This window comes from Hylobates moloch, unplaced genomic scaffold (genome assembly GCF_009828535.3).
Source record: "Hylobates moloch isolate HMO894 unplaced genomic scaffold, HMol_V3 SCAFFOLD_13, whole genome shotgun sequence".
NCBI classification, from domain to species: domain Eukaryota; kingdom Metazoa; phylum Chordata; class Mammalia; order Primates; family Hylobatidae; genus Hylobates; species Hylobates moloch.
This window is the reverse complement of record NW_026652288.1, coordinates 14485714-14500007: the sequence shown is the minus strand read 5'-3', so window position 1 is coordinate 14500007 and position 14294 is coordinate 14485714.

Here is a 14294-nt window from a genome sequence, read left to right as displayed (position 1 = left end):
CATGTGATAATACGTTCATATAATTTGTGATGATAAATTAGTATACTTGAGATATCCATCACCTTAAATATTTGTCTTTTTTATGTTAGAAACATTCAAATTATAACCTACTAGCCATTTTGAAATATACAATATGATGGAATACTACTCAGCCACAAAAAGGAATGAATTAACAGCACTTGCAATGACCTGGATGAGATTGGAGACTATTATTCTAAGTGAAGTAACTCAGGAATGGAAAAACCAAACATTGTATGTTCTCATGATATGTGGGAGCTAAGCTATGAGGACGCAAAGGCATAAAAATAATACAATGGACTTTGGGGACTCGGGGGGAAGAGTGGAAGGGAGGTGAGAGATAAAAGACAACATATATGGTGCAGTGTATACTGCTTGGGTGATGGGTGCACCAGGATCTCACAAATCACCACTAAAGAACTTACTCATGTAACTAGATACCACCTGTACCCCAATAACGAATTCAAAAATATGTACAACAGATTACTGTAGACTATAGTTACTCCATTGATCTATCAAACACTAGATCTTACTTCTTCCATCAAACCATATGTTCGTACCCATTAATCAACTTCTCTTCCTTTTCACCTCCTGCCTACCCTTCCAAGACTCTGGTAGCCACCAATCTACTTTCTATCTTCATGGGGTCCACTTTTTTAGATTTACATATGAGAACATGATATTTGCCTTTCTGTACTTGGCTTATTTCTCTTAACATAATGACCTCCAGTTCCATCCATGTGGCTGCAAATGACAGGATTTCACCCTATTTTATGTGTGAATAACATTCCATTATATATCTATATCTATATATATACACACATATATGTATGCATATATATCACATTTTCCTTATCCATTCATTCATTCATGGACACTTAGGTTGATTCCATATTTTGACTATTTTGAATAGTGCTGCAATAAACACGGTAGGGCAGCTATCTATTCAATATACTGTAGTTTTGATTTTCATTTCTCTGATGATTGGTGATGTTGAGCATTGTTTCACATACCTGTTGGCCATATGTATGTCTTCTTTTGAGAAATATCTATTAAGATCTTTTGCCCATTTTAAAATTATGTTATTTGTTTTTTGCTATTGAGTTTTTTGAGCTTGTTATATATTCTGGTTATCAATCGCATATCACATGGGTAGTTTGCAAATTTTTCTCCGATTCTGTGAATTGTCTTTTCACTTTGTTTGCTTTGCTGTGAAGAAGCTTTTTAGCTTGATTAAATCAAATTTGTCTACTTTTGTTCTGGTTACCTGTGCTTTTGAAACCTTACGCAAAAATTATTTGCCAAAACCAGTGTCCCAGAGTGTTTTCCCTATTGTTGTTTCTAGTAGTTTCATAGTTTCAAGTCTTAGTTTAAATCTGTAATCCAATTTGATTTGATTTTTGTGTGGCAAGTTATAGGGGTCTAGTTTCATTCTTCTGAAATGGTTATTCAGTTTTCTTGGTATCATTTGTTGAAAAGGCTGTTCTTTTACCATTGTATGTTTCTGGTGCTTTTGTTGAAGATAAATTGGCTGTAAGTGTGTGGATTTATATTCGGGTTCTTTATTCTGTTCCATTGATCTATGTATCCGTTTTTATGCCAGTACTATGGTAATTTGGTTACTAGCTTTGTAGTAAATTTTGAAGCCACTTTGCAGTAAAGATGTGATGCCTCCACCTTGGTTCTTTTTGCCAAGGATTGCTTGGCTATTCTGAGTCTTGTGGTTCTGTATACATTTTAAGATTTTTTTTTCGATTTCTGTGAGGAATGTCATTGGTATTTTGACAACAATTGCATTGAATCTATAAATTGTTTTAGGTAGTATTGTCATCCTAACAATATTAGTTCTTTCAGTCCATAAGCATAGAATATCTTTTCAATTTTTTTTATATCCTCTTCATCATTGTTTCATGGTTTTCCTCGTATAGATCTTTTACTTCTTTGGTTAAATTGATTCCTAGGTATGGTATTTTATATTATTTGTAGCTATTGTAAATGGGATTGGTTTCTTGATTAATTTTTCACATTTTACACTGTTGGCATAAATAAATGCTACTGATTTTTGTATGTTGATTTTGCATCTTGCAACTTTACTGGATTTATCAGTAAAGAGATCAAGCCATAATAAAATGTCTTTTATTAAAAAAATGCCCAGGACCTGATGGGTTCACTGCTAACTTCTACCAAACATTTAAAGAATAACTAAAATAAATTCTACTCAAACTCCACAAAAAGATGGAAAAGAAGGTAATACTTCCAAACATGTGGTGTGATACCAGCATTAGTGATACCAAAACCAGACAAGAACACAACAAAAAAGAAAACCACAGGCCAATATCATACCTGATATTCATCATCTGATGATCACAGATGCAAAAATGTAGACTATAGTTACCCTATTGATCTATCAAACACTAGGTTTTACTTCTTCCATCAAACCATATATTCCATCAAACCAAATTTGATTAGCAAACCAAATTCAACAATACATTGAAAAGATCACTCACCATGATCAAGCTGGACTCATCCCAGGGATGCAAGGATGGTTCAACATATGCAAATCAATAATAATGATACATCACATTAACAGAACCAAGAACAAAAACCATATGATCTTCTCAATAGACATGGAAAAAGCATTGAATAAAATTAAACATCCCTTTATGATTAAAAAAAAACTCATGAAACTGGTTATAAAAGAACATACCTCAAAATAATAAAGGCCGTATCTGACAAACTCTGAACAGGGAAATGTTGAAGTTTATTTCTCTAAAAATGGGAATAAGAGAAGGATGCCAACTTCCACAACTTGTGTTCAACATAGTACTGGAAGCCCTAGCCAGAGCAATTAGGCAAGAGAAATAAAGGGCATCCAAATTAAAAAGGAAGAATTCAAACCAGCCATATTTACAGGTGACATGCTCTTATACTTAGAAAAACCTAAAGACTCTACCAAAAAACTGTTACAACTGATCTCTTTACTTGTTATTGGTTTACTGTCTGTTTTTAAAAAATTTCTTCATGGTTCAATCTTGGTAGGTTGTATATTTCCGGTAATTTATTTGTTTCTTTTAGATTTTCCATTTTTTGGCATATGGTTCCTCCTGATAGCCTCTGATGATTCTTTGTATTTCTTTGTTCTCAATTGTTATTTTTCCTTTTCCATTTTTAATTTTATGTATTTGGGTCTTCTCTCTTTTTTCTTGGCTAGTGTAGTTTAAGCTTTGTCAATTTTTTTTATCTTTTTAAGAAAATCAACTTTTTGTTTTGTTGATCTTCTGTATTGTTTTTTAGTTTGTTTCATTAATTTCTGCTCTGATCTTTGTATTTGTTTCCTTCTACTAATTTGGGGTTTGTTTTGTTTTTGCTTTTCTGGTACCTTGAGGTGTATTGTTAGGTTGTTGATTTGAAATCTTTCTACTTTTTTGATATAGGCATTTATTGCTATAAACTTCCTATTAGAACTTCTTTTGTTGTGTTTCATAGATTTGGTATGTTATATTTTCATTTTTATTTGTTTCAAGAAATTTTAAAATTTTCTTCTAATTTTTAATTGACTCATTGGCAGATCTGGAACATATTTAACTTCCATGTGTATGTGACGTTTCTGAGGTTTCTCTTGTTATTGATTTTTTTTTCCACTTTGGTCAGAAAAGATACTTGATATGATTTCTACTTTATTGAATTTGTTCAGACTTGTTTTGTGGACTAAGATATGACCTATTCTAAAGGATATTCCATGCACTGATGAAAAAGTTTATTCTACAATAATTGGGTAAATGTTCGGTAAATGCCCGTTAGGTCTGTTAGGTCTAGTATAGTTTAACTCTCATGCTTCTTTGTTTCTGTCTGGATGATCTGTCCATTACTGAGAGTGGGGTGTTGAAGTCCTTTGCTCTTACTGTTTTGCAGTATACTTTTCCCTTTAGATTTTATTAGTATTTGCTTTATATACTTGGGAATTCTGGTGTTGGGTATATAGATATTCATAATTGTCATATCTTCTTTCTGAATTGACCCTTTTATCATTATATAGTGACCTTCTTTGTCTCTTTTTACAGTCTTTGATTTGTAGCCATCCCACTCCTGGTCTGTATGGTTTCCTTTGAGAAGTCTAAATTGGAGGTCTTTTATATATTTTTGCCTCTTTTCTCTTGCCACTTTTAGGATAATCTCTTTGTAGTTGGTCTTTGAAAGTCTGATTTTTTATATGCCTTACAGTAGTCTCATTTGGGTTGAATCTGTTTGGTATTCTCAGATCTTCCTGTACCTGGATATTTATCTCTTTCTCAAGGTTTTGAAAGTTTTCTGTTATTATCCCCTTGATAAACTTTTTACTCTTTGCCCTTGCTCGATACCCTCTCTTCAACACCAGTAATTCTTAGATTTGGTCTTTTGAAGTAATATATATATATTGAGATGGAGTCTTGCTCTGTCACCCAGGCCGGAGTGCAGTGGCATAGTCTCGGCTCACTACAACCTCTGCGTCCTAGGTTCAAATGACTCTCCTGCCTCAGCCTCCCCAGTAGCCGGGATTACAGGCACATGCCACCACGTCTGGCTAATTTTTGTATTTTTAGTAGAGATGTGGTTTCACTGTGTTGGCCAGGCTGGTCTTGAACTCCTGGCCTCAAGTGATCTGCCCACCTTGGCCTCCCAAAGTGCTAATATTACAGGTGTGAGCCACCATGTCTGGCCTATTCTCTATATCTTGTTGGTGATTTTTATTTCTTTTCATTCCTTTTCTTTTTTCTCCTCTGACTGTATATTTTCAAGTAGCCTGTCTTCAAGCTAATTGATTCTTTTTTTTGCTTGATCCATTCTGTAGTCGAGAGCCTCTAATTAATTTTTTAGTTCAACATGTACATTTCTCAGTTCATATATTTTTGTTTGATTTTTAAAAATTATTTTAATCTAATTAAATTTTTATGATAAATTCCTGAATTGGCTTTCTGTGTTGTCTTGGAGATCACTGATTTTCTTTAAAACTAAAGTTTTGAATTCTTGATCAGAGAGCTCACATATTGCCATCTTGTTAGTATGAGTCACTGTTTCCTTGCTTTGTTTCTTTGGGAGATCATGATTCTTTGTTTGCTGTTGTGTTCTGTGATGTACGTCTGTGTCTGCGCACTGAAGTATTAGTTATTTATTCCAGCCCTCTCTACATGGCTTGTTTTTTTTTTTCCTGGATATATTTGCTTAGTGGTTCTTTACTGCTAGGTTGCTGCCTCCTGTTTGGCTCTAGGTGGCACCATAAGCCCGGGTTCGGCTCAGCTTCAGTAAAGGATTGGAGTGCTGCCCTTCCTGAATGGGGGAAGTCCAAAAGGAGATATTCTTGCACTACTGGAAACTTGGCTAGGGGCTCCTGCCCAGGAATCCTGTGAATAAACCTCCTGCAGCTTGGTGCTGCTGAACAGCCACTCTGATTTGGCATCTCCTTTGGCTGAGTTACACAGTAGAGTTTCCAGGGATGGGGATGGTCATCCTTCCTCTTCACTTTGTCTTTGCCTGTCACAAGGACATTTTTCCCTTTTCCTGCATTACGGCAGAGACAAGTGTCTGCCAGGACACCCAAGATAGTGGGGAAAGTGAGATTCAGGTGGACAGTCACCATTTCCAGTATAGAAACTGTGAATTGGGTAAAAATTTTCTGCTCACTTCGTGCTGGGCAGAATGGGGGGAGGGACATTGTGAATGTGGAAGCCTGATTCTCTTACCATCTGTTCAGTTTTTTTTTTTTCTTTCACTTTTCACTTTCTGTGTCCCTGAGGACTGTCTCATCTTCATATTTGAGTTTTGAAAGATTGCTGGTGATAATCTTGTGCCATATGTTCATTTTTTGATTTTCTTTAAGGGGCAGTGATGTCAGCTTGCTTGTATGCCACCATTTTGGAACCGGAAATCTCACTGTTCTTTTAATACCTTCATGGAAAGTGAACTCTTATCACTGAAAGTCACCAAGGTTCAAGTCACAGCTGTATCAATGATGGGCTGTGTGATCCTGTGTATGCTTCTTACCCGTTGTGTCAAGGACATGTTGGAGAAAAGAGTACCGACCTTGTAGAGTTGGGGTAAAAAATAAATGAGATACTTGAAGTGAAGCACTTTACACTGTGCAGGATTCATAGCAGGGGATTAGTAGTTTTTTTTATTTGGTTGAACGAATGGACCAATCATCCTCATAGCTTCCTGGAGAAGTAGGGGGAACTTTTTGGACCAATGTGGTTCCTTCTTTGGGACTTGGTGAGATGGTGCCTACTCCTTGTTTGCTGTGCTTGCAAAAAAGGAATCATGGTGCTTTCTCAAACCCTATTGGAAAATAATTTACTTTGAGGTTACTCTTGTGAAGTTTAAAAATTTAATAAAAATAGAAGCGATTCTATCAGAGACATAATAAAAGAAACAAAGTTCCTAAGAATCTGAACACCTAGGTTTCAATTCTGACTCCAACATTTGTGAGCTCAGGCAAATCACTACTTATATCTGAGACTCAGTTTTCACAGATGTAAAACAAGGGTAAGGATTATTAATTAATAATAAAGTGGTCTTGAATATTTATGTAAAAAGAACTGTGCTAATTACTGGAAGGTGATGCATTAATAGTGTAAATTACCCTGAATGTTTTCCTCCAAATATTATATTCTGTGATTCTATGAATTTTCTGGGTTGACACTGCAATGCAATTAGGTAGCTTTTAGGAATTACAGTCAGCAGGCAATTTTACAGCAGATACGCTTTTTTATTTGCCAGTAAAGAAGAATGTTTCCAGCCTCTGGGTTAAAGTTAGGCTGTAACATGAAAATATACATGAAATTGGTAAGAAATAAAATTATTAGTGGCCCTTTTAGTTCTGCTCATGCATGGAATTAAAGGGATAAAGTGGTTCTTTGATGCAGACGTAGTAAAGCTTGCTACAAGTGTATCCGGTGGCCTTTCATTCTGAAGGTTTTGGTGAGTCATTGAGAGTCCCTGATTAGGAACATGACTAGAAACTTTGCATTAGAACAGCTCATTTGATAATTTATGCGTGTGCTTCCAAATTTGGAGGGCAAAAGCCTGGGGAATATGCTAATAGCCTCATGCTGAGAATTAGGAAAGAGAGAACATGCTGTTCATTAGCCATAATAAAACCATAAGGAGACCCACCTTTGTGTTCCCTTTGCTGAGGGAGGTATATTCAGAGAAGAAGGCAGATCTGCAGAGAGGTCCCTGGCTCTCCTTTTGCAACAGTAGAAACCAGGTCTTACCTTTTATTATGGGGCTTGGAGTCCAAAGAAAAGGACTACATTTCTAACCATACTTTAAGCATAAGTGAAAGTCATTTTTCGCTACAGATTCAGACTCAGCTGTGATGAGTTGAGCCCCTAATATGTGCTTGGGCCAGGCTTGACTAGACTGTGTAATACCTTCCTTTCTGTGGTCCTTGGCTTCTCCTTGTGTCAATAGGGGGTTTGGACTTTAGCTGTGACACTCCACCTTTCCCGACAGGGAGTGGGAGTTAGAGTCTGTATTAGTCCATTCTCTCATTTCTATAAAGGAATACCTGCAATTGGGTAATTTATAATGAAAAGAAGTTGAATTGGCTCATGGTTCCACAGGCTGTACAGAAAGTATGATGTTGACATCTGCTTGGCTTCTGAGGAAGCCTCAGGAAACTTACAATCATAGTGGAAGGGGAAGGGGGAACAGACATGTCACATGGCTGGAGCAGGAAGAAAAGAGTGAGGGGTGAGGTGCTACAAAATTTTTAAACAGATCTCATGAGAACTCATTATCATGAGGACAATACCAAGAGGGGTGGTATTAAACTACTCATGAGAAATCCACTCCAATGATCCAATCACTTTCCACCAGGCCCTACCTCCAACACTGGGAATTACTATTTGACATGAGATTTGGTGGGGACACAGACCCAAACCATATCACTGTCCCTTCTAGATAACTGGCAGCTCTTGAATACCAATACAAAATTATCCTGAACGAGGCAGAATAGTTATTTTGGCTTTAGCTTCAACTCTCTGATAAACTTTCGGAACATCACCTCTTCTTTCTAGACCTCAGTTTCTATATTGTAAAATAAGGGTTTGGAAGAGAATTTCTAGAACCATAATGTCTCAATTTGGTATTCAACGGTTTGCAGTTGGGAATACCTGAGAAGCTGCTGGATATGTTCCCAACTAGCCTGAGAAAAAGCAAACCTACCCATTGGAGAAAAGAAGCAATGACCATTGTAACTGATCCTCCAACCGGTAGAGAGCCTCCCCCTCTTTCTCTGTGGGTATTATGTTTGCATATTGAAGTCAGTCAAGAAAGCAGAGACCAGAATAATCAAGGATGTGGAAGGAAATGAAGATGCTAAATCTGCAGTCTGATAACAATCTGTGGCTGAAAATAGGAGACCAATTCCTAAGACAAAATCAGCAGAAAATCTCAACAATCAGATAATTTGCTGCTATGACAATTGGGTTTAACAATCTCCTCATTGAGTGTAGTCCTCTGTGGGAGCAGGTGACACACAGCAGCAGCATGAACAGCAGTCACCGTGTTTTCAGAGCTCCGGGAAGTATTTTGAGCCTGTCAGCAGACCATCCATCTGCTCTGCCTTCCTCCTTCCTGAAAAGTGCATCTGCAAGAAAGTCCAGGGCTGGAGGCCAGAACGGATGCGTTCAAAGCTTCCAGGATTCCTTTCCACTTAGATGAGGTCAGCGATTTCTGAAAAGAGCTCCCTGTTCTTTCTTGGAGTAGGAGCAAATGCTTTCTGAAGCTTTCGGAGTTCCACATGTAGATTCTCTGTCCAGATGAGCTACACATACACCCTCCCAGCCTTGCTCTGGGTGGAAAAGAGGCTTGTCTTCCTCCAAAAGCCTACAGAGGTAGTCATACAAACATAGGTCATCTGGAATTTCCATAGAGGCCTGGACTGTTATGGAAAAAGTGTAGTCACCTACTAAGTGGGTGGTTATGAGCCTTCCCTTACTTTTCACTTGACTATTGGCCTCATTCATGAATGGAAGTTTTGTCAGACACTTACTACATAACAAATACTCCCCTCCCTATGCTGCCCTCATCCTTTTTAGAATGTAAATTACAGGAGAGCAAATATTTTGTCAGTTTTGTTCACAAATGAGTATCAAGTGGTTTCAGATATGTCTGGCACATAGTAGGCTTTTATATTTAGAAGTACTGGGCTAGGGGCCCTAGATAGTAAGATAAAAAGAGGATTTACCATCTCTTGAGGAGCTTGCAATACAGTGAGAGAGGCAGCCTACAGGCAGGTATTTATTGCAATGTGGTGAGTTATAGAATGGAGATATGTGTATGAAAGAGGTGACGATTCTGGTCTTTCCTGAATTCTTCCAGCTTTCCCAGAGTATTGTGTTGAATTCTGGGCACCATACATCGGGAGCAGCCCTGGCAAAGCAGAGCAAGTTCTCAGGGAAGAGACTAAAAGGGGTCCCCATTTCTGGGAGGCAGAGGGAGGCATTGTGTTGTTGGAGATGGAGAAGAAGAGATTTAGGTAGAAGTGAGAGCTGCACCAAGCCTGGCGAGTTGTCAGGCAGAGGAGAGTTTACGATTCTGCTGTGTGGTGCTCTTTAGTAGACAGAACCAGGGACAATTGCTGGAGGCATCGGAAAAACAGATTGCCTTTCAGTGTATATATAATGAAAAGAAGTTGAATTGGCTCACAGTTCCATAGGCTGTACAAGAAGTATGATGTTGATCTGAGGAAGCCTCAGGAAACTTATAATCATGGCGGAAGGGGAAGGGGGAACAGACATGCCACATGGCTGGAGCAGGAGGAAAGGAGTGAGGGGGGAGCTGCTACATATGTTTTAAACAGATCTCATGAGAACTCACTATCATGAGGACAGTACCTCAGTGTAAATGAGAACTTGCCGCAGTCAGGTCTCTAAGGCAAGGAGTTTCTTTCTACTGGAGGCTTGAGCAGCAGCTAGAGGAGATGTGGTAGAAGAAACTCGTTTGTTTAGGAAGATGAAGCCGGATCAGAGATTCCAAATTGAGTTCCCTGTGTGCTCCTGGGGTGCTGTGTGGCTACGGTAGGGGGTAAACTAGTGGCTGAAAGGCAGGCCTTACTCCCATGCTCCAGCATGTATTAGGGGTGTGTAAGATTTCATCTGGGCCAAAGGGTTTTCTAATTTTGAATGAATGGGCCAGATGTCAGCAAGTTTCCTTTCAATTCCTATGACCCATGATAAAACTAACTTTAAACTAGATGGTGTTAGCATTTTGCATGGATTTACAGAATTTAAGGGCTGCTTGCAACATTTGACATAATCTCTAAAAGTCATTCTTAACATTTGGACATTTTTGGATGATTTTAAAGTTTCATAGAAGTTGTTTCCAGGAAAATGCACATATATCCTCAAACAATGAAATGTCTGCAAGAAAGTTCACAGAGTGCATTTTCCATAAAGCCCATTGAGGAATCCTTCAGCAGTCCATGGACTCTGGGTTCAGATTACTTAGTTTAGTCTCACTTGGAATTTTGCAGATTGGGAAGTGGAGGCCAAGAGGCAGAATGCAGAGAAGTCAGAAGGACTGACTCCCTTTATTATAACTCCCAGAGGAGGCAGAATCAGAAGAGTCAGAATGCGGAGAAGTCAGAAGTTCTGACTCCCTTTATTACAACCCTTTCAAGCAAGGAATCTGGAGTCAGAAGGTCTTTGTTCAAATCCTTTCTCTGCCTTTTTTAGCTGTGCTCTTGGAATGCTGAAGAAAAGTTTTGCAAGTAGGCAACAATTAAATTATTGAAATCATCTAAAGAATGGCTTTTCATGTCTTCCTGAAATAGAGATAGGAAAAGACAAGTGATAAAACAGACAGTAGAAGCAGAGCTGTAGTAACTGAATGGAGAAGAAGTTGGACAAAAGGAACAGAAGCTACATGTAATAGAACAGAAACTCAGCTGTCATGGTCTAACAGCTTTGATCAGAACCTCTATGTTATGGCCAAGCCAGGGCAGTATGGCAGAGCTCTGCCCTGCAGGCACTCAGCTAGTACACCTAACCCTCACAGGACCCCTTGGCTTCTACCTTCAGTTTATTATGCTCTAGTCTCTATCTGTATCTGTGGTGAGGAAGTGAAGTTGTGTGCCTACTTAATAGGCACTGGTGGTTCTAGGGTATTTGTGAGCCTGTTTGGGTAGGTGTCATGATACCTGCAATTAACAGTGAAGAGAGACCTAGAAGGCTTGTGAGACCAAAGAAAATTTCTATAGGTTGAAGCATACACTCTGCTTCCTTGGAGCCAAGAGTCTTCTACTGAACTACAGTTTCTTAACCTCAATATCACTTCAGTGGCTACAGAAATGATGGTTGCCTGAGAAGGGGGTCTCAGAGTTAATAGCACAGAGCATTTAAACACAATAACCCTTAATTTCTTTGTTAACATGATACAGATCGTCACATGGTGTGTTTACAGTTGTATGAAAATGTTAAAGAAGGTTATATGGGTACAATTGCTTTGTAAGCTTTGTCCTGGTGGGTGATATAGTTCTCTTCTTGTCATTAAAGGTGTGTGATTGGGCAGTGGCCAGGGCACAGTAGAATCTGGTATTCTTGATACTTTTTGTAAATCATAGTTAATCTTCTAGAGAATGTTTTGCCATTCTTTCTCTGTATACTATTTATATCTGTTATTACATGGAGATTTTAGAATGAGACTGATCAGGTTTCAAATTTCTGACACTCATTAGCAGAGAAACTGTTTTGACATCATTTAATTTTCTTAAACCACAGTTTTCTCCTGGACATAATGATCCCTGCTTGAAACAATTATGAAGAAAATCAAATGAGGATGAATATGGGGGTGATTTATAATGTGTGTGTATATATATGTATCTGTATACATTTTTTCTTTGAAAATGTTTATTCAGAATTGTAAATTAATTAGTAATCTTTATATTTATTTGTAATAATAATACCAGCTAACATTTATATAATGCTTTCAGTGTTAAGTACTACTGCATTTCCATTAACCCATTAAATTATTTTTTAAATTTTTTTTATGTTTTGAGATGGAGTCTCACTGTCACCCAGGCTGGAGTGCAGTGGCGCGATCTCAGCTCACTGCAGCCTCCACCTCCCAGGTTCAAGCGATTCTTCTGCCTCAGCCTCCTGAGTAGCTGGGATTACATGTGTGCACCACCATGCCGGCTAATTTTTGTATTTTTAGTAGAGATGAGGTTTCACCATATTGGTCAGGCTGGTCTTCAACTCCTGACTTCATGATCTCCCTGCCTTGCCCTCCATAAGTGCTGGGATTACAGGTGTGAGCCACCGCACCCTGCCAACCCATTAAATTATTAATAACAACACTGTAAGGCAAATGAGGTGCAGAGATAAAGCAAACTGCCCAAGATCCCACTTCTGATAAATGGTGCAGGACCATTTTCCAAGAAGCCTTGGAGCCCCCTTTCTTGCTTTCAGTTCTCAGGAATAACAATAGAATGTGCTGGAATGCAACATCCTGACACAAGGAAAGGTCTGGCTGAAACAAACTCTCCTTTGATTCTCCTAGAATCAAAGTCCCCTAGAAGAAATAGGATGTTTCCCAGTGCTTTAGCCCAGCAATTCCCATTACTCCAGGGCATAAAACTCAGGGTGGCTGCTTTCCAGGGTTCTTCAGCTGCAGTGCAAGTGGGACACATGCAGGTGAAACTCATCTACTACAGGACAGCTTTCCCGAGCCTTAGGGGAGCAGCTCCTCATGAATTGTAGGCTTCTGTTGTCTTCTGCTGCCTATCTGTAAAAAATAAATCTGTTTCATGTAGCTTGCTGTGCATGTGGTTGTTCTGTCTCACAGGACTCAGACAAATTGGTAACCAGTGCACAGTGCACCTACTTCATAAATGGCAGTGCTGGGATTTGAGTCCTAGAAACAGCCTGTACTTGCAGCAGTCTACTATGCCACCTATCATATAGCAAATCAAATATCCCCACCCCCCATAGGTAATGGGTGAACCCTCAGAGATGGAGGCTTGACCAGCAAAGTCTCCCTCCTCACTCTTCCTACTTCCCTGCCCTGTTGCTGTGTTATCTTTTTTCTGTTCTTTTCTTTTTGATGGTAAACCTACTATATGTTAGAGTTTGTCTTAAGCTGGTAGCTTCTTCTAGGAGTTTAACACATCCATTTTATAATACTTAATGTTATTATTTTTTGCCCATGGTATTAAGGCTCGTTGGTCAAGTCTCTGAGAATTGCATTCCTAGGTTTCTCAAAAAGGTAGTCTCCTCCCTGGCAGAACCCTCCTTCCTTATCAGCAGGGCTTCCCATACTTCTTGGAGACAGGTTAAAGTGTTTTCCTGTCAGTGCCCTGGAATCCACCATCAAAGATCAGCCTACTGCATGGCAGGTTTCACTCTGGTGCCCTCTTTTACTGTTTTCTTGTGTCTTTCCTGCACCTATCACCAGCCTGTTTCCTCCCATCAACTACCACCTCGAATCTGCCCCAGATGCCCTTGACGAAAGATGAGAGACAAAAAAGAGCATGGAGACACCACCGTTATCAGGTTGTGGCCAGTTTTCTTGGCTTCCTGATGTGGTCAGAAGTGGCCTTAGAGATTAGATGAACTTCTGCCTCCACATGCCCTCTGTAGAACACTGTCATTGCATTGAATGAACTGATATTTCACCGTGAGGAAGCCAAATCCTTCTTTGTTCTGCCCCAGATTTCTCCTTAGAGGTGCAGCACAGAAACCTGGCTTAGGCAAGAGGGTACCTTAACAAAAACTCACTGATGTGTCCTAGCATAATTATACTTTCTAAGACTTTAATTTTCCATTCTTATTTCCCTAAAACTAAAGGGTAAAAATATAAGAATCAATTAGATTTTGGTTGGCTTTGGGTCAGTTTGTGCCAATAGAATTTTATTCATCTTTATAGGGAAAGTACAGACAGTTTGCAAGCTCTTTCCTAAAAGATCCCACAATTCTGCTATGGATTTTCCTGCAGTGTTTGTTTTGGTGATGGTGTGGCACTGTCCCATTTAGGTTTGGTGCAATTTAGTATATTTGGACCTAAACATTATTGTTTTGATTGTCCTGGTAGAAACAACCTGGAAATAGTTCTGGGCCAGCGTTACCTGGAGATGGCATGGAGATTAGGTGAGAGACTGCATCCATGCTTTCATCGGGACTATTTTATTCAGATGAGTCTGATGAGGTTGACTTGGCCAGTGCTCTACTGAGACTCCTGATTGGTGCCCTACTCTGGTTTGGCACCTAGGGGTGGGGCAGGGAGAAGCCCGGCAGTAG